Genomic DNA, 22,568 nt, shown 5'->3' on the forward strand with positions numbered 1-22,568 from the left:
CTGTATTGGATGATCTCTGAGCTCCCCTCCTGTTCTATAGGTATCATCCTAAATTCCATCCCTTACCTTTCCTATCCTTAATTCATAGTAATCTCTTCCTCTTCTATATTCTTAAAGTATTTTTGTCTGTATAATTTACTGGAAAAATAAATATTACCTAGCATTGTGAATTATACTTTTTTATGTATAAGTTTTGCCTCTGCAATAAAGTTGTAAGCTTCTTGAAACCTGGAACTGTCTAATACTTCTTTGTAACTCATAGTTTCTTCAAACGGAGGTAATAATAGCACCTACCTTTCAGGGTTGTTGTAAGAATTAAATGAGATAACATTTGTAAAGCACTTAACAGTGGCTGGCACATAGTACGTGCTTATTAAGCACTTTATTTTTTCTTCTTTCTCCTTTCTTTCCTTCTCATAGCACACTGTGCCAGACATAATGCTCAATAATGAATAATAATATTTGTTTAAGGCTTACAAAGTGATTTACACATTATCTTATTTGCTCTTCATAACAACCTTGTAAAGCAGGTACATTTATTATTATCCCCATTTTATAGATGAGGAAACTGAGGCTGGAATTTCAGTGATTTGCTCAGGATCACAGGTAGATGTCTGGGGCAACATCTGAACTCAGATACGGAATCCTATCCTCTATCCAAGGTGCTACTCACCCTAGTCATGGTAGTTGACTAATCTTTTAGCACAGTTAGACCCAAAGAAGTTGTTACTTATCTGAAGTCATACTGTTAGTGTAGCAAAGTTGAAACTGAAACTAAAATATCTAGGGTGAAAGTAGCAAGCTCCTTGCATTGACTCATCGAGGAATGCACCCTGCTATGGACAGAGCTCAACGGGATGGCAGAATGCCAAAGAAATAGGACTCAGTCCTTCCCTGCAAGGGCTTTATAATCAAGGCGGGGCGACAGGAACACTAGCAAAGACTTGATTAGAATTACAAAAAGACAACGATACATAATTACTAGACAACTGAATAAGTAAAGGCCGAGTTAATGAAAAGTATCCATCTCACAGAGATAAAATGTACAAAGCTATCCTAGTGGAGCTAGGTTTGCATCTAGCTTCTAATAATATGCATGGTGAGATTTGCAAAACACTTCACAGTGATTCTCACAACTCTGTATAATAAATAAAGTCGGTGCTATTATTAATCTCATTTTACAAGTAGGGAGAAAGGTTTGGCCACCGATGCTGGGGCATGTGGCTCCTAAGCAGGATTTGAACGCGGCTCTCGACACGAGCGGGGAGCGGTCACCTAGCGGGTTCCACCACAGCACCGTGAAGGGAGAGTGTCCGGCCGGGGGCCCCGGGGTTGGATGGAGCGCCAGCCCACAGGCTGACCCCGCGGAAACACAAAGCCCCAGGGAGGCTGGCGAGGAAAGGGGGCGCGGCCTTTTCGTCTTCCCAAAGCCGCAAGACGAAGGCCCGGGATCTGCCCAACCCGCCCGGGGGCCTCCAGCCACACCGGAGCAAGCCCCGGGAGCAGTCACGTAGAGGAAGGGGCCCGCCCCCTCGGGGACGTCTTGGGGCGTGGGCCCCGAGGCGGGTGAATGGAATCAGGCGAAGGAGGGACGATCTCCGCCCACGCGTGCGCAATGCGCTGCTCCCGCCTTAAACAAGATGGCGGACTCGAAGTAGGGAGGGGGGCGGAGTGAAAGCGCCGGAAACCGGGCCGGGGCCAGGAGGGCGCCACGGGCGAGGGAAGCCCCCGGGCCGCCGGAGGAATGGGGCTTTGGAGCTGCGGGGTCGGTTACCTTTGAGGAAAGAGGAAAGAGGGGGAGCTCGGGCGCCCCCCCTATGTCCTATGTCCTCCTCCCCAGACACCACTCTGCGGCCGCCTCCTGCCCGGACCCCGCTTTTCGGTTCCCCGAGCTCCAGCGGCGGCCGGGGCTGCATCGAGCCGGGGGAGCGCCCCGGCGGCGCAGCCGCTCCCGCCGGCCGCGGGGCGAGTGCCTGGCAGGTGAGTGCGGCCCCGACCCCTCGCCCTTCCCCGCCTCTCATTGTGCTCGCCTCTTGTCTCCCTCTGAGCCCCTCACCCCTCTCAGGCCTCTTTGGCACCCCCCCCCCCCCCGGCTCCTCAGCGCTCACCTTGATCCCCCTCTGGCGTGGCTTTCTTCCACCCTTCCCATGCCGGTCCAGGGTCCCCCACTTCGGTTAACGCCTGGTGTGGTGCATCTGGAGCTGCCCTCGGAGTCTGGAAGCCCTGGGTTCAGATCCCGCTCTTGACAAACACCTCCAGCATGTGTACCCCGAGCAGGGCACCTCCCTGAACCCCTCGGCCCTCCCTGCAACTCTCCCCGACTGTAAAGTCACGGAACTGTTACTGATCTGCTTTGGTAAAGGGATTTTCCACTCCCAGAAGTACATCAATTAAGTCACTGGTCTGGACCCCCCCCCCCCCCCCCCAAATGCACAAAGGACTTTCCTCCTCGGTCCCGGTTCTTAACTCTTTGCTTCTGACTGTTGAATGCGTTGTCCCGTTTCACTCACTCGCTTGTTGTAAAGCTTCGATCTGCGAAGAAAAGGCTGGTTATCTAGTTTTTAAATTCTTTTGCTAACCAATGGGAGGGATATAGGTGAGGATAGGTTCGCATTGGCTTGACGGGGTGTGAAGTCGCTGGCTTATATAAAGGTTCGAATTTCCCACCTGGTTAGACTCTTCCAAAGTGGAAGAATAGGGATGGTGATAACTGGTGATTGAACTGATTCTCGTCTTTCCTGGGGTTTAACTTAACCACTTTCTGGTTTTATAGAGTAAACCTTTGTTGGAATACTTGCCAAGGTGAACACGAGTTTTCTTTTATCTCTTACCATACCTTGTCATGTTCTGGTTAAGCCCAAGTAGTAAGTCATTATGGACTGTGCTAGGTTTTTATCAAGTAGATTTAAAGATACCATTTTATTAAATTCAGTTTTAACTTAGATTACAGATTGGGGTTTTTATATTCTTTATTTTATGTCCTTTTTTAAAGGACTGCATTGGAGAGTTTTAATCCACAATACTCCAATTTTTCTTTGTTGCTTTTACTACTTAACAGTCTTTAGTTAATTGTTACATATTATTAAAGTTAGCTTATTCTCTTTTCCTCTACTCTTCCTCCTCTCCCTTTTAGAACCATCTATAGTGTAGTGTCTATAGTCTATGACACATACTATAGTATATTTTAAAGGTCCTGTCCAGACCTTGCCAGAATTCATTCAGAAACATTAATAAAATTTACATTTAGAAGCGCTTGCTTTTTTTCCCCCTTGGTCTATATAATTAGGTTTTGGTTTCTGTTCGAAGAAGTGGCATATGAATTGTGTTTTTTTTCTTCACAAATATATTTGGAATTTACTCATCAGCATCAAATACTACTTATTAAAGTACAGTCAATTTCATGATGATGTGTTAGGTGCCTTCTAGAAAAACTGATAACAGATCATCTCTGACTTTGGTGTAGTGGAAAGAGTGCTTCCCCTAGGACTCAGGAGGCTTGAATTTGAATGCTGATTACCTCTGGTCTGGTCAACGCCTTCCACATCTTCCCATCACGCCACAGACATAGCATGAAAATCTTACTGAAATCTAAATATGCCAATCTGGTCTAGCTCTATGATTCGATGAGCCTTGGTATTGATCTGAGTTTCAGGTCATGGAGCTAGAAGGGATCTTCTCAGAGGCCATCTAATCTCCAATCCTTTCATTTTTATAGATGAAGAAACTGAAGTCCAGGGAGGTTAAGTGACCTACCCAAGGTCCCACAGGAAAGTATCAGAAGCAAGATTTGAATCCAGAACCTCTGACTTTATGGATCAATGAGTCTGACTTCTATTTCCGGCAGATTTCTGAATGTGTGCATGTGTGTGTATGTGTATTGTATAGAACTGGAAGCATTGAAAGAACCTCACTATATCTGGGGCACATTCGTTGTTTTTTTTTTTTTTGAGGGGTGGCTAGTGGTTACATGGAGGACATTCCCACAGGGTACTGGCACAGGAGAATAGAAGGCAGTTTGTATGGGGAGGTCACTGGAGTTCCTTTGAATATTACTGGACCCTCAGGTTATTTCCTCTACCCGCATTTTTTGTGCCGTAACTAGTTAAAATTCTTAGCAATGATCATTAAAAGCCAGCTTGAATTAAAAAAAAAAATTCATGCCACATTGACTTCATTTCTTTGTTGACAGAATTACTAGAATCATAGATTGGTATATTTAGATTTCAGCAAGATTTTCATGCTATGTTTGTGGTGACATGGGAAGATGTGGAAGGGGTTGAATCACCAGGCCTAAGAAGTAGTAATTAGTGGGTTTATGTTAGCTCAAATGGAAGAATCTAGAGCAAGGGTTCTTAACCTGGAAGTCCATAGAGCCATAAGGAGTCTCTGGACAGATTTCAGGGGGTTCATGAACTTTGATGGGAAAGTGTCATCTTTATTTTTACTCACCTGTAAATGAAATTGTGCATTTCCTTCAGTTATTTAAAAAATTATTCTGAGAAGGGGCTCATTGCTGAGCTATCCTTGGCACCATGGGTGTGTGTGTGTGTGTGTGTGTGTCTGTGTCTGTGTGTGTGTGTGTGTGTGTGTGTGTGTGTGTATGACTTGAATAAAGGATGAAGATACAGATAATATACTTGTTACTTTTACAGACAATAAGAATTTGGAGGAATAAACTCAGATAATGGATGATATAATAGGTCTATAAAGATTTTGATGAAGAATGCATTGGAAAACCCATGCGTTGGGATGACTGCTGGTTTTGAGGGGAAGGGAAGAAGCATTTATTAAATGCTTACCATGTGCTAGGCACTTTGAAGTCTATTTTACAGATACCTCATTTGATCCTCAAAACAGCCTTTATCCTCATTTTATAGATGAGGAAACTCTGGCAGACAAGTTCAGTGATTTAACTAGGGTCCATCAGTCAGTAAACATTAAATGCCTATTATGTGTCAGGCACTATACTAAGCACTGAGAGTGAAAAGAAGGGAAAGACACTCCCTACCCTCAAGAAGCTTACAGTGTAATGAGGAAGATAATAAATATATACCAACAAGCTAATACAGAATAAATAGTAAATAATTAATAGAGGAAAAGCACCAGAATTAAGAGGAGTTGGGAAAGTCTGGAAGAAGGTGGCATTTTAGTTGTGAAGAAGCAATAGTCCAGGCTTGGGTGATGAGGGCTTATTCTGGGATGGAAGCCTCACAGCTGGTAAGTGAGGCTGAATTTGAACCCAGGTCTTCCTAAACTGCCCACTATGCCACCTTGGAATCAGAGCACTTGATAGTGAACCCCTAATTATATTGTAAATCAGAAATTTTCACAAGACCATTACATGGCCCAAAGCAATTTCTGTTGATTTTCATTGTTCTTTCCATGTTATTTCTGACAGTCTCTTTTCTCTAACTTTGGTCTTAAGAAAAGAGGCAGATTTTTTTCCCCCCAATACTCTATACAGATATTGTAGGCTAGTTTTCATATGTGATTCTGAGGGCAGAGTTTACTTTATACTCACTGAGTTATAGAATATTACGTTTGGAAAGGAATTTTTGAGATCTAGTCTCATCTCTGCATGTTACAGACTAATTTGAGGACTAGAGTGGTTAAGTGACCTTATCCAAATTCAATCAAAAATTGAAAGCTTTGTCCTAGTTAGTATAATGGTGGTAAAAAGGAAGAGTGGAGTTAAAAATATGATTTATCTTAGACAGTAGTGGTATGAGAAAAATAAATCATTGGGTCAGAAATAAGTAGTATATCAAGACTTGAAGGAGCCCTTTATTGTGAACTTTTAGTATTTCTATTAGTGTTGTTTATTAAAGAAGAGCAATTTACATATCCATTAATAGGATAATGGGATTGAGAGCTGGGAGAGATCTTCAAGATAATTTGGTTTTTAATATTCTTTTTTTTTTTTAACCTAAAAAGGGACTGAAATCCAGGGAGATTGTGACTGCCAGAATTTTGATTTTAATCCTGGTTCTCTGGTTTTCTATAAGACAAAAAGTACTTTTTTAAAAATAATGTATTGGGTCACTAGTTAAGAAGGTTAATCTTTTTTCTACAGAAAGTGCATTTTTATTAGTTGATGTAAATAATTCGTTTATCTTCGAAAAGGTCATATGATCATAGATTTTGAGTCTAGTGTACTTTCTTATTCCCTCCTCATCTTCACTTTATATATACTCCCTTACCTCATTCCAGATGCAGTTTTAAGTACCACCTTCTATTAGAAGCCTTTATAGATTCCCCCAATTGCTCCAGTACCTTTCTTCCCTAACTACCTTGTGTTAAACTATGCTTATTTTGTATCTATTTTCCATTCAATTCAGTAAGCATTTATTAAGTACATACAATGTATGGGGCTCTGCTAAGTGCTGGGGTTTCAGAAAAAGAGACAGCTTTTCCCTTCGAGGAACTTATAGTCTAATGAGAGAAAACACACAAAAAAGCTGAAAAGCTGGAGGACGCGGGGTACCCAGCTGGAGGGACTCAGCACAGGAATGTGATGTTCCATGAAGCTAAAGCAGACTAGGGCAGCTGATAGAAAATGGAGTGACCTGAAAAGTTTTGAGCCCTCTATAAAGAAAAGCTTTGGGAGGAATTTAATTCTCTGGTCTCCAGTAATAGGGGATAGGCAACTGAGTGTCAGTTGAGATGTTGAGGTATAACAAAACTTACTATGTGTGTTCATGTTTTCCCCTTTAAAACAGAAGTTCCCCCAGAGTAGGAATTATTTCTTTTTCCTTTTTTTGTCTTTGTATCTCCAGCACCAGTATAATCCCTGCTTGGTACTATGATGCTAATAAATGTTTATTATCTGATTGATTGGTGAGGACCATGAAGCCCAAAAGGATGAAGTGTATTGCAAGATCACCCCGGTTGTAACTTGTACACAGCCAGGATTTGAATCCAAGTCTTCTGATTCCATATCCAGCATTTGTTCTGCTATATTATATATACAGCAAATAATTTAGAAGTAATTATATATAGTAATAATTTAGAACTGTTAGAAGGTGAATGTGATTTATTTTGATTTTTTTACACTAGTTTTTCAGAAGTATAAGAACTTTATTAAGCAAAGTTGATGCTTGTGAAATTATTGTAAGGTAATCCATCTCAATTGTAGCTGATTATGGCTGTTCAAGGTGTATTTTTGCCGTGCTATACTAGCACTTATGTATTCTTTATTTTTGTGTGTATATATATATATACATATATATGTAATTTTATTAATTAAAACATTTATTTTCTTGGTATTTTTCTTTAACACCTAGCATTTAGTTATTTTTAAAACAAGTATGTGCTTGAACTTGAAACTTGTAAAATGTATGCTGCAGGGCATTTTTTAAAAACAAATTGAATATACTTTCAGCTAGGTCTATGTGAGAAATTTGAAATGTTCTGTTATGCAGTAAACTCAGTCTTCATCTCTCCTTTCCTGCTTATTCATTAAACTGAAGAGGTTTGTTTTCAGCATTCAATTTAAATGAATGAAAATAAGCTGTAGTTGTTAAATGCTGTATTGTCTCTGTTTGCCTTGATAAATTCAGATGCTTAACTGTTATCAGTTCACAATTGAAACTTCATGGGAGCATAGATTTAGAGCCGGAAAGGATTTGAAATCTGGTCCATTCCCTATTCCCCTTTCCTATCCTCCTCTTTTTTTCGTAATAAATGAGGAAACAGGCTGAGAAGAGAAGTAAAGTGACAAACTCACACAGGAAGATTTGAGTTCAGGTCCTATAACTCACAATCAAACTTAATATTTGTCAAAATTTCAGTTAAAATATAATACTGATATTGGTACCCAGATTAAAATACATATTTTTAAATATCAGGCAAAGTATAATCAGATGTAACTTACTCACTGTTTGTCCTGAACTTCCTAAAATGTTCACTTTGTTTAGAATAAAAAATGTGGCAATTTGGGCTATCATTTTTCAGATACAAACTATTCATTATATTGGATTGTAGATTTAAGATTGAAAGAGAACTTGCTAGCCAACTCCTTCATGTCAGAGATGAATCTCATCCTTTTGTTCTAGTTTTCCCTCCCCACCTTTTCCACTATTCCTCCCCCAAAAGAAAACTTGATTGATTATATCCAGCATTTTCTTGGTTATTTTTCCAGAGCAACATATTGAATAGTGTCTTCAGGCAACAGTGTATATTAACTCCCACATCCTTTTCCTGGAGTGTTAATGAAAACTTAAGCCAATCATTTTGGAAACATATACTTTCTCACAAAAACTCAGCTGCGATTTTATTGTCTCTTACATAGCTTCTCAAGTAAGGTTTTCAGGAAATGTTTTTCCAAGTCATTTTATACTAACCAGGAAATTTTGTGAAATTAAATGAAATTTGGAGATACTATATTTCTTCTTCCAAATAACTTAGTAAAATGTTCATTAAAACCAGTGCCAACACTATTGTCTTCCAGATAGAGCTCCCACCCAAAGAATTTGTCCTTTATCTCAACCCATTCTTAATATATGACAAAACCATTTTCCCTGCTCCATTCCACAGTGGTTTAATGATTTTGACATTCACCTGTAGTGATACTCTTAAAAAACTCTTTCTGAAACTCTTATATAGATTAATTGTACTGATTTCCCTTTACCCAAATTCAGATTACATAATAAAAGCAGTAATAATGATGTATATGACATAATGTAATGAGATATATATATATATGTAGTGTAATGATATAATAAAAATAGTTAGCATTTACATAGCATTTTAGTGTTTGGAAAGCACTGGAGGTGTGTTAGTTCATTTGATCCTCACAACAGTTTTGTGAAGTAGCGCACATTTTACATTACAGATGAGGAAACTGAGGCAGAGAGAAGTTAAGTGTATAACCAGGGTCAGATAGCTAGTAAATGCCTGAGGCAGGATTTGAGCTTAGGATTTCGGATTCCAAATCCAACACTCGATATTGCTACCTGCCTGCAACATGTTGTTAATATTGTTAATGATAACAGTCATAATGCTAATAACTGAATTTATGCTGTGCTTTAAAGCTTGCAAAGCACTTTACGTATGTTCTCTAATTTGTGCTTCACAGTAATGGTGTTCTCGTCGTACACTGCAGACATTGTTATCTTCATTTTATAGCTGTAGAAACCGAGGCTTAGAGACATCATATGGTTATATAGTTAGTAATTGTGAGAATTTAATATAGTGCCTACTATGTTCCAGGCACTGTGCTAGGTGCTTTACAAACATTGTCTCACTTGATCCTCATAAAGACACTGGGAAGTAGGTGTTATTATTGTCCCCATTTTGTAGTTGAGGAAACTGAGGCAAATAGGAGTTAGTGACTTGCCCAAAGTCACAGAGTCCGGAAGTGTTTGAAGCCGCATTTAAACCCAAATCTTACTAAGTCCAGCACTCTATCCAGTGCACCACCTAGCTGCAGTGCTAGGCTACACTGACAGTTGCACATATTATGCACTTAATAACTCTTAAGTGTTGGGGATACAGAGAAAGGCAAAAAACAATTGTTTTCTTTTTTTTCCCCTCATGGAGCATGCATTCTAATGGGGAAGAAAACATAAATACATACCAGCTATATGATTGGTTGTTGTCCTTTGTCTTTAGAGAGGACCAAAATGACATCACCATTGTAAAGTGAAATTTCAGCGTATCTGACTGTGGCTGATCAGACCAGTATGAGCTCGGAATGCTCTGCCACAGGTTGGGCACAGATAGTCTGTGTGAATATTTGTAGTGAATATCCCAAATTTGCACATCCTACATTTACTTTGTGCTGTCTCAATTCTGCTTTGCTCATAGAGCACAGCACCCTTTCTGATGTGGGCACACCATGCTAAGCAGTCCTGTGCCAATGTTTCACATGTTGCACAGTCAAATCCAGATTTCTAGAGAGAGATCTTGAGAGTGTCCTTATATCGCTTCTTCTGACCACGATGTGATCACCTACCCATGTGAGTTCTTCATAAAATAGTCTTTTTGGCAAGTGCACGTTTTGCATTGAAACAATGTGGCCAGCCCATCGGAGTTGCACTCTCTAAAGCATAGTTTGAATGCATGGCAGTTCAGCTTGAGCAAGGACTATAGTGTCTGGTACCTTATCCTGCCAGGTGATCCTCAGAATCTTCCTAAGACAGTTCAAATGGAAGTGATTCAGTTTCCTGGCATGGCACTGTAGACTGTCCATGTTTCACAGGCATACAACAATTATAAAGAGTATGTGGAAGGTAATCTGAAAGAGGAAGGTTTTAGTAGCTGGGGGAAGGGAAGAACTGCAAAGGTCTCCTGTAGAAGGTAGACTTAGAGCTAAAGTTCACTTAAGGAAGCCAGGGAAGCTGAGGAATTCTTGGAAGGGAGGTACAGTGATACACTGTTGGGAGAATTGTGAATTAGTTCAGAAATTCCAGAAAGCAACTTGAAATTATGTTAAAAAATTAATCAACTGTGCAAACCCTTTGAATCAGTCGACCAGCTATTGAGCTCTCAAGAGTTCATAGACAGAAAGATTATACATATCAACAAACAATTGGCAGCACTTTTTGTAGATTATAATGATAAACTACAAAGGTAGGTACTCATCATTTGGAGAATGGCTTAACAAACTGGCATGTGAATATAAATGGTAATGAAATATTGCTTCATAAAAAATAATGAATATGAGCAATTCAGAGTAACATGGGAAGACTCAGGTGAACCAATGCAGAGTGAAGAAAACAGAACCAGAAATACTCATGAAGACTACCATAATGTAAACCAAATCAAATGTAAACCAAAAGTCAATTGAACTTAAGTTAAATGCATTGACCAGCAAATGATGAAACACCTCCTTTCTCTCCACTGGATGAGGAATACTGCATATACTGATGGACCTTGCTGTAGTGTAGTTAATTTTCCTTAAAATTTTCATTGTTAGAAAGGAGAGTTATTTTGGAACAGAGGAAGTATAATTGGAAAAGAGTGGTATGTAAAAAGAAAAAGGATCATTTCAAAAAGATATATGATTTCCCTATATTAAAACTGTTCCTTATAGGTTTTGTTGTTTTTAGTGTCCTAATTTTATCCTTTGTTATAATTACCAGCTTGCCTTAGCAAAGGCAAAAACAAAACAAACTTTTACCAATGAAAAATTTTAGGGCAAAAATATTTGAAGCAGCTATTTCTGTGTTTTAATGTTAGCTGAGAAACAAGCTCTACAAGTCATATTATTAAGTGACTTATTTTTGTCATAGGAATAAGAAAGATAAGTTTTGATGATTGAGCTCTGTATTTTATTTTTGAAGTTTCGTTTAAACCATTTTGAATGGTTATCTTTCTAAAATGGTATACATTTCCCTATCTTCTTAAGGAATAATAAGCATAATTTTGGATAGAGACTTACTTCTGGGATTTGAAATCCTGTGTTTATGTAATTTGAACTTTAGCCTATCCTTATAAGTAAAATAGGGTAAATGCTTATACTGCCTACCTTATGAGGTTGTTTGAAGGAAAACACTTTATAAAGAGTAAAGCTCTTTCTAAATTATTTTCTTAATATTGCGTTAAATTTTTTTTAATTTTGTTAAATATTTCCAAATGAGATAGATATAACTATAAAAGATAAAACAGGTAACTTTGATTATTCACAACTGGAAAGCTTCTGTACAGGCAACACTAATGCATTGAGATAACCGTTGAGAAGTGCTCCAGTGGTTGGTTGTATCAGATTTCTGTGATAAGTGTTTGATGAAACCTCAGAGTTGTTTTTGATTTTCTTTTCTCTTATTAGTAATTTGGAGTGTGTTTTCATGTGGTTGTAAATAGTTGGCAGTTTTCTTTTGAGAACTTTAGTTTTACATATATATTAATTGTTTATATCACTGAGATACAATTATATGTTTTTTACATTTTTTTGTCTTGATTTCTAAATTCTATCCTTTCTTCCCTCCTTTCTCCTCCCCACCTGAACCTCGAGATGGTAAGCAATGAGATATAGGCGATGCATGTGCAATAATGTAATACATTTCTGTATTAGTCTTTTTGTATAAGAAGACTTGAATAAAAAAAATAAAGCAAAAAAAGAAAAAAGTGAAAAACACCATGCTTCTGTTTTCAAACAACATCAGTTCTTTGGTATGCTTCTTCATTTGTCCTTTGGAATCCTTGTTTTGCTGAGAATAGCTTAGTCATTCTTAGTTCCTTATCATACAGTATTGCTGTTACTGTGTATAACATTCTCCTGGTTCTGCTCATTTCACTTTATGTTAGTTCTTCATGTAAGTCTTTCTGAAATCATTCTGCTTGTTATTTCTTATAGCACAAAATATTCCATCACAATCATACCACAACTTTTTAGCCATTCCCTAATTTTTGGGCATTCTCTCAGTTTCCAACTCTTAGGTACTACACAAAGAGCTGCTTTAAATATTTTTGTACGCTCCTTTTAAAATCTTTTGGATCTTGATCTTGCGTGGTATTGTTGTAAAATTGCGTGTGCACAGTTTTAAAGGTTTTTGGGCATAGTTCCAAATTTCTCTGTAGAATGGTTAGATCAGTTCACAGCTCCATCAGTAGTGCATTAGTGTTCGAGTTTTCCACTATTTCCTCCAACGTTTATCATTTTTCTTTTTTTGTCATATTTGTCAATCTGGTAGGCATGAGATGGTAGTTCATAATTGTTTTAATTTGCATTTCTGTAATCAGTAGTGATTTAGAGCATCTCTTCATATGACTATAGTTTCTTGGTCTAAAAACTACTACTTGTTCATATTCTTTGATTATCAAATATGACTATTTTTACAAATTTGACTCAGTTCTGTATATATTTGAGAAATGAGGCCTTTGTCAGAGATACTTGTTACAATATTTTTCCCCCAGTTTTCTGCTTTCCTTATAATTTTGGTTGCATTGGTTTCATTTGTACAAAATCTTTTAAATTTGATATAATCAAAATTATCTATTTTACATTTTGTAATACTCTGTATTTTCTTTGTTCCTAAATTCTTTCCTTATCCATAGATTTGACAGGTAAACTTTTCCTTGCTCTCCTAATTTACTTATGGTATCACCCTTTATGTCTAGATCATATGCTCATTTTGATCTTATCTTGGTATGTGGTATGAGATGTTGGTCTATGCCTAGCTTCTGCCATACTGTTTTCCAGTTTTCCCAGCATTATTTTTGTCAAATAATGAGTTTTTCTTCCAAAAGCTTAGATCTTTGGGTTTATCATAATACTGTATTATTATGGCCATTTGCCACTGTGTCTTGTGTACCTAATTTATTTCACTGATCCAACACTATTTCTTAGCCATTATCAAATTGTTTGGATGATTACTGCTTTACAAAACAGTATGAGATTTGGTATGGTTAGACTACCTTCCTTTACATTTTTTTTTATTAATTCCCTTGATATCCTTGATCTCTTATTCTTTCTGATGAATTTTTTTTCTAGCACTATACAGTTGTGGTTTTTTTTTTTTGGTAGTTTAATTGGTACATCACTTCTGCAACAAAGGACGAACACACACTGAATAAATAAATTTAGGTAGAATTACCATGTTAACTATATTGGCTTGGCCTCTCCATGATCAATTAATATTTTTCCAGTTGTTTAGATCTGACTTTATTTATGTGAAAAGTGTTTTATAGTTATGTTCATATGGATCCTGAGTTTGTCTTGGCAGGTAGACCCCCAAGTATTTTGTATTGTCTATAGTTATTTTAAATGTAATTTCTCTTCCTGTTTCTTGCTGCTGGACTGAAACATTGATGATTTGTGTGGGTTTATTTTGTATCCTGCAACTTTGCTAAAGTTGTTAATCATTTCCACTACTCTTTTGGTTGATTCTGTGGGATTCTCTAAGTATATCATCTTCTCTGCAAAGAGTGACAGTTTTGTTTACTCATTATCTAATTCCTTCAATTTCTTTTTCTTCTCTTATTGCTATAGTTAACATTTCTTCTTTTGTAATTTACTTTGCTTTTTAAGTTCCTTAGTTTTTTTAACCTTTACTAAAATCATTTTTATTTAAGTTGTGAGCTCAAAATTCTATCCTTTTTCCTCCTATTCTCCCTCCCTGGCTCAGTAAGCAATCAGAGACACATTATCCACATGCAATTATATTTCCATATTAGTCATTTTGTACAAGAAGATTTGAATAAAAAAAGAAAGTGAAACATAGCATGCTTCAGTCTGTATTCAGATGGTATCAGTTCTTTTTCTGGAGATGGATAGTATGTTTCATCCTTAATCCTTTCAGATTGTTTAGGATCATTATATTGCTAAGAATAGTTAAGTCATTCGCATTTCTTCATCAAACAAAATTCTGTTGTTGTATATTATATTCTCCTGGTTTTGTTCACTTCAACATGCATCAATTCATGTAAGTCTTTCCAGGTTTTTTCTGAAATCATCCTACTTATCATTTCTTATAACACAGTAATATTCCATTATAGTTCTATACCACAGCTTGTTTAGCCATTTCTCAATTGACGGGCATCCTTTTGATGTCCAGTTCTTAGCCACTACAAAAAGAGCTACTGTAAATATTTTTGTACAGATAGGTCCTTTTCCCTTTTTTGGGAAGTCTTTGGGATATAGACCTTATAGCTAACATTTCTAGTACAATATTGAATAACAGAGGTGTTAATGAGTAGATAGAAGTCATGTTTGATATTAAAAATAAGTTCCTCTATGTCTATACTTTGTAGGTTTTTCTTTTTCTTTTCTTAACATAGAAGAGTGCAGTAGTTTGTCAAAGGATTTTTTTCTTCATCTATTAAGATGATTGTGTGCTTTTGGACACTTTAGTTATTAATATGATTAGTTATGTTGATTATTTTCCTGACTATCCTTGCATCCCTGGTATAAATCTCACTTAATCTTAATGAATGATGTTGGATAAATTGTTGTAGTGTAAAAGCAAGCACCCTGACATATTCGAGATGGACTGCTATCCCAGGCCCTTTGATCTACTTTTCTAAAAGAAAAGACAACTTTTGAGGGGTCAACAGTTACTTTAATCCAGCACATGTATCATTCGCTTAGTTCAGGAGAAAAAGTCAGCACCCTGAACTTCAGAGAAAATACTAATAGAGAAACAAAGATCAAGCAACAGGGCTTCCAGTTGTCTGGTCCTAAGTAACATTACATCACAGATCAACAGACAGATAATTGTCTGACCATACGTACATAGTTACCAGAGAGAGAGAAGCACCACCATCAGGGTTTTCAAAGCTGGGGGTGGGGGTTCCTTAGTGGCTGCCTAGACTCTCAGCTGGCCAAATAAACTCCAATGAGTAAACCCTAAAGTAAAACCTCACCTCAGAGTATTTATACACTTTTCAGAGCCAGAGGGCATCACAACCCTTGAAAACCAGTGCCTCATTAACAAAAAGTGTGGGCCTTCCAACAAATCTCCCTTAATCAAATCCCCTTTATTGGGAAGGCGTATTAATGGTAATATCTTTAATCTTATTAGGATTAATTGTAGTCAGTTTGGTAAGATTTTGTTTAAAATTTTTGTGTTAGTGTTCATTAATGAAATTGACCTCTTTTCATCAAAAGTGCCTTAATGAGGGGAGGAGTCAAGATGGTGGAGTAGAAAGATGCACATACACTTAGCTCTTACCCCACAGCCCATAAAATACCTGTGAAGAAGAACTCTCAACGAATTCTAGAGCAGCAGAAGCCACAGAACAATGGAGTGGAGATTTCTATCCCAGAGAGACCAACGGACGGGGAGCAGAGCCTAGCCCAGCCTTGGCCACGCAGCCCACAGGCGCCAAAGGTCAGTGAGAGGGTTTTTCGGCTGGCTGAGAGGGGAGCGGGGTGTCCACATAACTCAGGCTCCATCAGGAGGCAGCAGCAGAAGCAGCAGCAGTGGACAGGGGCTCCCAAAGGAGGCAGAAGCCTGCATCCATTGTTGGAAGGTCTCCTCGTAAACCCCCTAAGGGAACAGAACCAGGTGTGGCGGCCCTGCCCCCACCTGAGTAGCTGATCTTAATCTCACACTGAATAGCAGCCCCACTCCCTCTAAAAGCTCTGAGACTAGGGAGTAGCTCATTTGAATCTCAGCACCCAAGCACTGGCTTGGTGGAACTGGAGGTGAGTTGGTTGTGGAGAGGAAACTCAGAAGTCAAGTAACTGGCTGGGAAAATGCCCAAGAAAGGGGAAAAAAAATAAGACCATAGAAGGTTACTTTCTTGGGGAACAGGTGTCTCCCCCCATCCTTTCAGATGAGGAAGAACAAGCCATACTGTCAGAGGAAGTCAAGGCCTCTGCCCCCAAAGGGAACTTAAAATGGGCTCAGGCAATAGAAGACCTTAAAAAACAAGTTAGCAGCATACTAAAGGAGAACCAAAAAAATACTGAGGAAAATAACAGCTTTAAAAAGAGGCTAACTCAATTGGAAAAACAGGTCCTAAAAGCCAATGGGGAGAAGGAGGCTTTAAAAAGCAGAATTAGCCAAATGGAGGAGAAGGTTCAAAAGCTCACTGAACAAAATAATTTGTTGAAAGAAAGAATTGAGTTCAGGGAAATGAATGACTATGAGTTAAACCAAGAAGTTAGTAAACAAAACCAAAAATTTGAAAAAATAGAAGATAAGATGAAACAATTCTTTGGAAAAACAACTGACCTGGAAAATAGATCCAGGAGAAATAATTTAAAAGTTATTGGACTACCTGAAAGCCATGATCAAAAAAAGCCTGGATATTATCTTCCATGAAATTATCAAGGAAAACTGCCCTGATGTTATAGAATCAGAGGGCAAAATGGATATTGAAAGAATTCATCGATCACCTTCTAAAAGAAACCTGAACAGAGAAACTCCTAGGAATATTGTGGTCAAATTTCAGAGTTCCCAGATCAAAGAGAAAATACTGCAAGCAGCTAGAAAGAAACAATTTGAGTAGTGTGGAAATACAATCAGGATAACACAGGATCTGGAAGCTTCAACATTAAGGGATCGAAGGGCTTGGAGTGGGATATTTCAGAAGTCAAAGAAACTGTAATTGAAGCCAAGAATCACCTACCCAGCAAATCTGAATATAATACTTCAAGGGAAAAAAATGGTCATTCAGTGATATAGTCGAATTTCAAGATTTCTTGTTGAGGAAAAGACCAGATCTGTATTTAAAAATTTGATTTCCCAAGACAAGAATCAAGAGAAGCATGAATAGGTAAACAGAAAAGAAAAATCATAAAAGACTCTAAAGCTGAACTATTTACATTACTACATGGAAAGAAAATATTTTTAACTCTTGAATCTTTTCTCAGTATTTGGGTAGTTGGAGAGATTGTACATACATACACACACACACACACACACATAGATAGATAGAGAGTACAGGGTGTGTTATATCAGAAGAGATGATATACACACGCAAAAAAAAAAACAAAAATTAAGGGGTGAAGGAGGAAAATTCCAGGAAGAGAAAGGGAGTAATGGAATGGGGCAGGCTGTAACTCATAAAAGAGATAAGAAAAATCTTATTCAATGGAGGAGATAAGGGAGTAGGGGAGAGGGGGAAAAATAAAGCTACTTTCCCCACGTGTGGCTGAAGGAGGGAATAACATGCCCATTAAATTTGATATGAAAATTTATATACACCACAGGAAAGTAGGAGAGGAGGTGACAAGTGGGGTGAGGGGAATGTTAGAAGGGAGGGCAACTGGGAGAAGGGAGTCACTAGAAATAAACACTTTCAAGAAGGGACAAGGCCAGTTGTAGGGGGGAAATATAAGGGGGGATAGGGTAGGTCAGAGGGCAATATAATTAGTATTACACATGATTACTACGGACGTCTTTTGCAAAACAATACATATTTAGTCTGTATTGAATTGCTTGCCTTCTCAGTAGGGCTGGGGAAGGCGGGGGGAGGGAGAGAAGTTGGAATTCAAAGTATTAGAAACGAATGTTGAGAATTTTTATTGCATGTAATTGGGAAGTAAGAACTACAGGGAATGGGGTATGGAAATTTATCTTGCCCTGCAAGAAAAGAGAGAAGATGGGGATAGGAGAGGGGTGGGGTGTGATGGAGGGTAGGGTACATTGAGGGAAGGAGTAATCAGAATGCAAGGTATTAGGAAGCAGGGGGAGGGGAGTGATGGGGAGAAAAATTGGACATGTTACAAAGTGAGGTAAAAGCAATTAGTATAAAAACAATAGACTGAATTAATTACTGAGAATAAATCAATGACATCTTTAGTTGGAGAAAAGAATTTCAGGCTAAATTTCCTAGAGGAAGGTAAAATTCAGCATTGATGGAAAAGTCAAGGTTTTAATGGTGAATTTGATTTTATGACTGCCATTTAATCAGGAACTAGAACATATATAGAAAGACGTGTAAGCCACTTAAGACTTGCCTTAAAAGATGTTCCTTAGCCAAAGTGAAACTGTAATCATATTTGAAACCTGGTTATTGGAACTTGCCATTTTTAGATGCTATGGGACTAGTAAGTGACTGTTCTTCTGAGTCTAACTCCAGGTATGGGTAGCAAGAGAGGCGATCTTACAATACATGATGCCAGTAAGCCTGTGAGATGCTGGTATGAACTGCATAGGTGATCTCAAGGGAAGGGTGGGAGAGCAGCTGTTCAGCATAGGCTGAGGTGAGATTCTCCTAACTCAATTTCCCCACTGACACCTGGCAGACTTTAAGCCTGACTGAATGCAAGTGGATAATCTAATCCTGCCTGGAACTGACATGAAGTTGGGGAGATATTGTATCCTTGCAATGTCCTTACTATTGGTGGCAATTTCCTACAGTCAAAAGGTTTGTAAGCTTAATACCAGATCTATTCAATTATAGATTATGGGTAGGGGAACATCCGAGGTTAGGTCTAAATTAAGCTATTAGGCGTAGGACTTTAGACTGACAACAATAAGTTAGGGTCCTTTAATTCTTAGTAATACTGTGGAGACAATTAGGTCAAGAGCTTGTGAAGTTAGCATACATAAATGTTATTTGTGTCTCAGTTGGTTAATGTTTTAAAAAAAAAAAGTTTCTTTTGTGGTCCATATTGTAAATGCTTTAAAAAGAAGTATCACCTGACCAAAAGTTGGAATTGCTTTATCTGTTATAAACTGTGTTAAAAATAAAAAAAGAAAAAAGAAAAAAGAAAAAAAAAGATTGACCCATAGTTTTCTTTCTGTGTTTTATATTTTCTTGATTTAAGTATTATTGTTAAGTGTTATCTTGATTTAAGTGTTAAGGATTGTATTTGTCTCATAAAATGATTCTGGTAGGGTACTTTTGTTATATAAGATCTTTATCTAGACTTCTGATAGTTTGGGTATTTTGTATTTTTGAAGCTATTATTCCATTTCTTTTATGTTCTCAGTATATAATTATCCATAATATGATCTAATTTTTCTTTTCATTTCTTCTAGTTTTGCTGTAATTTCAACTTGCTCATTTACTGTTTTATTGATTTGATTTTCTGCTCTTTTTAAAAATAAGATTAGTCAAGAGTTTATCAATTTTATTAGTCTTTTCAGAGAACTAGCCTTTTATTTAGCATTTTATGTTTTGTTGGTATTTTTGGTTTCCCATCTATTCATTTTCTGTCTGTATCTCCTTTTTTGTGCTTATTTTAGGTTTATTTGTTGATTTTTCCACTCTTTTAAAATGGATAGTCAATTCACTAATCTTTTCTTTTTTTTCTATTTTGTTATTGTTTCATTGTAAGGATTTGATTTTTCCCAAGGACTACTTTAGCCATATCTCAGAAATTTTGCTATTTTGTTTCATCATTATCATTTTCTTTTTCATCGTTATTGATTATTTATATGATTTATTCTTTAGCCTGCTCCTTATTTGAGATTTCATTGTTAAATCTCCATTTTAGTCTGTATCTTTTGATTTTGGTCTTGGAACCAATTTCTGTTTTTAGTTTTGCATTATAATCTACAAAGGATATATTAACTATTTCTGCCTTGGTACATGGTTAATTTTTTTTTTTTACATTTAAATGTGGTGTTGAGAAATATATATTTTTTTCCTGTCCCATTTATATATTGTAAGTGTTTTAATTCTGCTTTCTCTAGCAGTTTGTTCAATTCCATATTTTCCCTTTTGTTCATCTATTAGACTTAATAAAACTGATAAAGGGATAGTGAAGTCTCCTGTCACTATTGTGTTACTGTCCATGTCTTCTTGAAGCTCAGGTAATAATTTCCTTTATATATTTGGATGCTAAGATATTTGGGATTTATTACTGATATTGTTTGTTGTCACTGCTGATTCACTTCAGCATAATATAATTTTCTTGTTCATACCTTTTTATTTTTTGTTTCTATCTTGTCTGCTAGTGTGATGGCAACTACTCTTATTTTTAATTCACAGGATGCATGGTAAAGTTTTTTCATCTCCTCACTTTTATGTTGTGTATTCCTTTATTTTTTTAAATGTTTTTCATATACAGCAGATTGTAGGGTTTTGTTTTCTTATCCAATTTGTCGTTCTTTTTTTGTTTTATCAGATTTTTTAATCCATTACCTGTTGAAGTTACAAGAGTTATTATATTTGCCTCTGTCTCTCAAATTGTTTTTTTCCCAAGTTATGATTTTTCTTTCCTCCTGCTGTACACATATTACATTCCTTCAGTTACTTTAATATTTTTAAAAGATGGCCCTGTTCCCATTGACTTTCTTCCTGATCCTCCCTTTTCATTTGTTAATCTTTTCCCTTTAGGGTTTTATTTCTTAGGTCCTTTATATCTCTTTCTTTTATCTGGTTACATATTTCTTCCCTCCCTTTTTATCTCTCAGTGAAATAGATTCCTTCTTCTTGTCTCATTTCTCTAAGTTGTATTCATAAGTTTTTAAAATTTCATATTTTGTTCTCCTTTCCAAAAAGGATTTCTCTCATTCTCCATTATTCATCTTCTCTTTCTATTTTTATTCTAGACTCTTATTCTCTAATTTATGACCCTTATAATTTTCTGGTCTCTCTCTTTTCTCGCTGTTCTTCATGTAAACAAAGCTTCCAAGATTTCTGTTCTAGCCTCTCCCCTCTAGGCACTTTGTGCTATGGCCTTGCCTCATGAATTCCCCTTTTCCATTGTACCTCATTTGCAGAACAGTGCCAGTTGTTGCAGGTGTCAAAGAGTACCCAATCCCAAGATAGGACACCTCCCCCACTATATTCCTTACCACCCATCTAATAAACCTACCTTTGTTGACCTATTTTTCTACATTTGTCTGGAAATCTCCTCCCATGTGTCCATGCTATCCCACCCCTCAGAGCGCCAGTTGCTCCTAGGGTTTCCAGCTCCCCACCTCTCAAGAGTAGTAGATTTTTCAAGTACCAGCTCCTCTAGGCTTCATCCAGTACAACATGGATCATCTCTTTTCACCCTTAGGAGCATTCATATGTGGAACCCCTCCCAATTCCAAAGTAAGGCATTCTTTTTCTTCCCTCTCTTTTTAACATGTTTTCTCTCCTTTTTACCTACTCCCCTATAGACTCATCTCTTTCTGAGACCACTGAGGTCACCTTCCTCTCATTGCTTGATTTGAACCTGGCACATCACCCGTACATATCAGTCTCCTTGCTCCTTTTCCTCATGTTATGTACTCTCCCGTGGTATTATGTAGTCCCTTAAAAAAGGCAAAAAATCTGATTGACCTCTAGGCAGAGTATTGTCAAGTTGTCTGTGATGCCTCTTCTCTGTTACCTCTCCCAGATTTCTGCTCTCTCTCTTGGTGTACATTTATACAGACGTGATCTCTTTTTGTTCACTCTGTGCCTGCTGCATTTACTCACTCTGCATTTTTGTTGTTTGAGGTGTTTGAGAAGCAAATAATCTCTTCAATTATGATTTTCTCTTAAAAAATGTTTCAAACTCTTATTTATAACTGACAAAGGTTCATCTTTTGTTCTGTATGGTTAAGTTTGGATTTGTGTGATAGGTTAATCTGTGCTGCATCCTAAACTCCAGTGTTCTTTGGGAGACATTATTCCATTCTTTACTTCTTTCTCTAGTGGGTTTGGAAGATACCTGTCTTATTTGAATGTCCTTTTCTTTTTATGTGAAGATCTTTTTCCTGTTGGCTTGCAGAACTTCTCATTTCTGAATTGAATTGTTAAATTTAATCACTATATATCTTGGAGATTTCAGTCTTGGATTTTTTTCTGGAGGCAACCTGTGAATTCTTTCAATTGGCATTTCATTTTCTATGTTCAGAAGTTTTTGGAAGTTTTATTCTGTTATTTCCTTCATTCTTGTGTTAAGGTTTTTTTGTCATGTCATGTTCTTTTGGGAGACCTATGATCCTTAGGTTGGCTGTAAGCGTTCTGTCTTAGAGTTTGATATGCTTTACTTGCATAATGAACATCCTTTTAATGTTAGTTTTTGTTTCTCTTCAAGATTTTCTTTCATATCTCTGTATTTTGCAGTCTTAATCTGTTGTTCTCTTATTTCTTTCGCGAAACTGTTAAAAATTCCAGTTTTTCTATTCTGTGCATGATTTTTTACTGTGTTGGACATAAATTCTGCTCTCATGATTCTCATTTCTCTTAAAAGTGCTCAGTAATAGTATGTTGTGATTCCACTTTTTCTTCGAATTCTACAGGGT

At 37.3% G+C, this 22,568-nt stretch overlaps 1 protein-coding gene across 5 annotated transcripts in view; it reads left to right on the forward strand.

Annotated features, from left to right (window-relative positions):
• Nucleotides 1-1,616: 1,616 nt before the first annotated feature.
• APC (APC regulator of WNT signaling pathway) overlaps nucleotides 1,617-22,568 on the forward strand; it is a 153,167-nt gene continuing 132,215 nt past the window's right edge. For all 5 annotated transcript variants that reach the window (XM_072597429.1, XM_072597421.1, XM_072597424.1 and 2 more), the window contains exon 1: nucleotides 1,617-1,980. The gene's annotated coding sequence lies outside the window, so the exon portion shown is untranslated. The remainder of the gene's footprint in view (nucleotides 1,981-22,568) is intronic.

Source organism: Notamacropus eugenii, chromosome 3 (genome assembly GCF_028372415.1).
Source record: "Notamacropus eugenii isolate mMacEug1 chromosome 3, mMacEug1.pri_v2, whole genome shotgun sequence".
NCBI classification, from domain to species: domain Eukaryota; kingdom Metazoa; phylum Chordata; class Mammalia; order Diprotodontia; family Macropodidae; genus Notamacropus; species Notamacropus eugenii.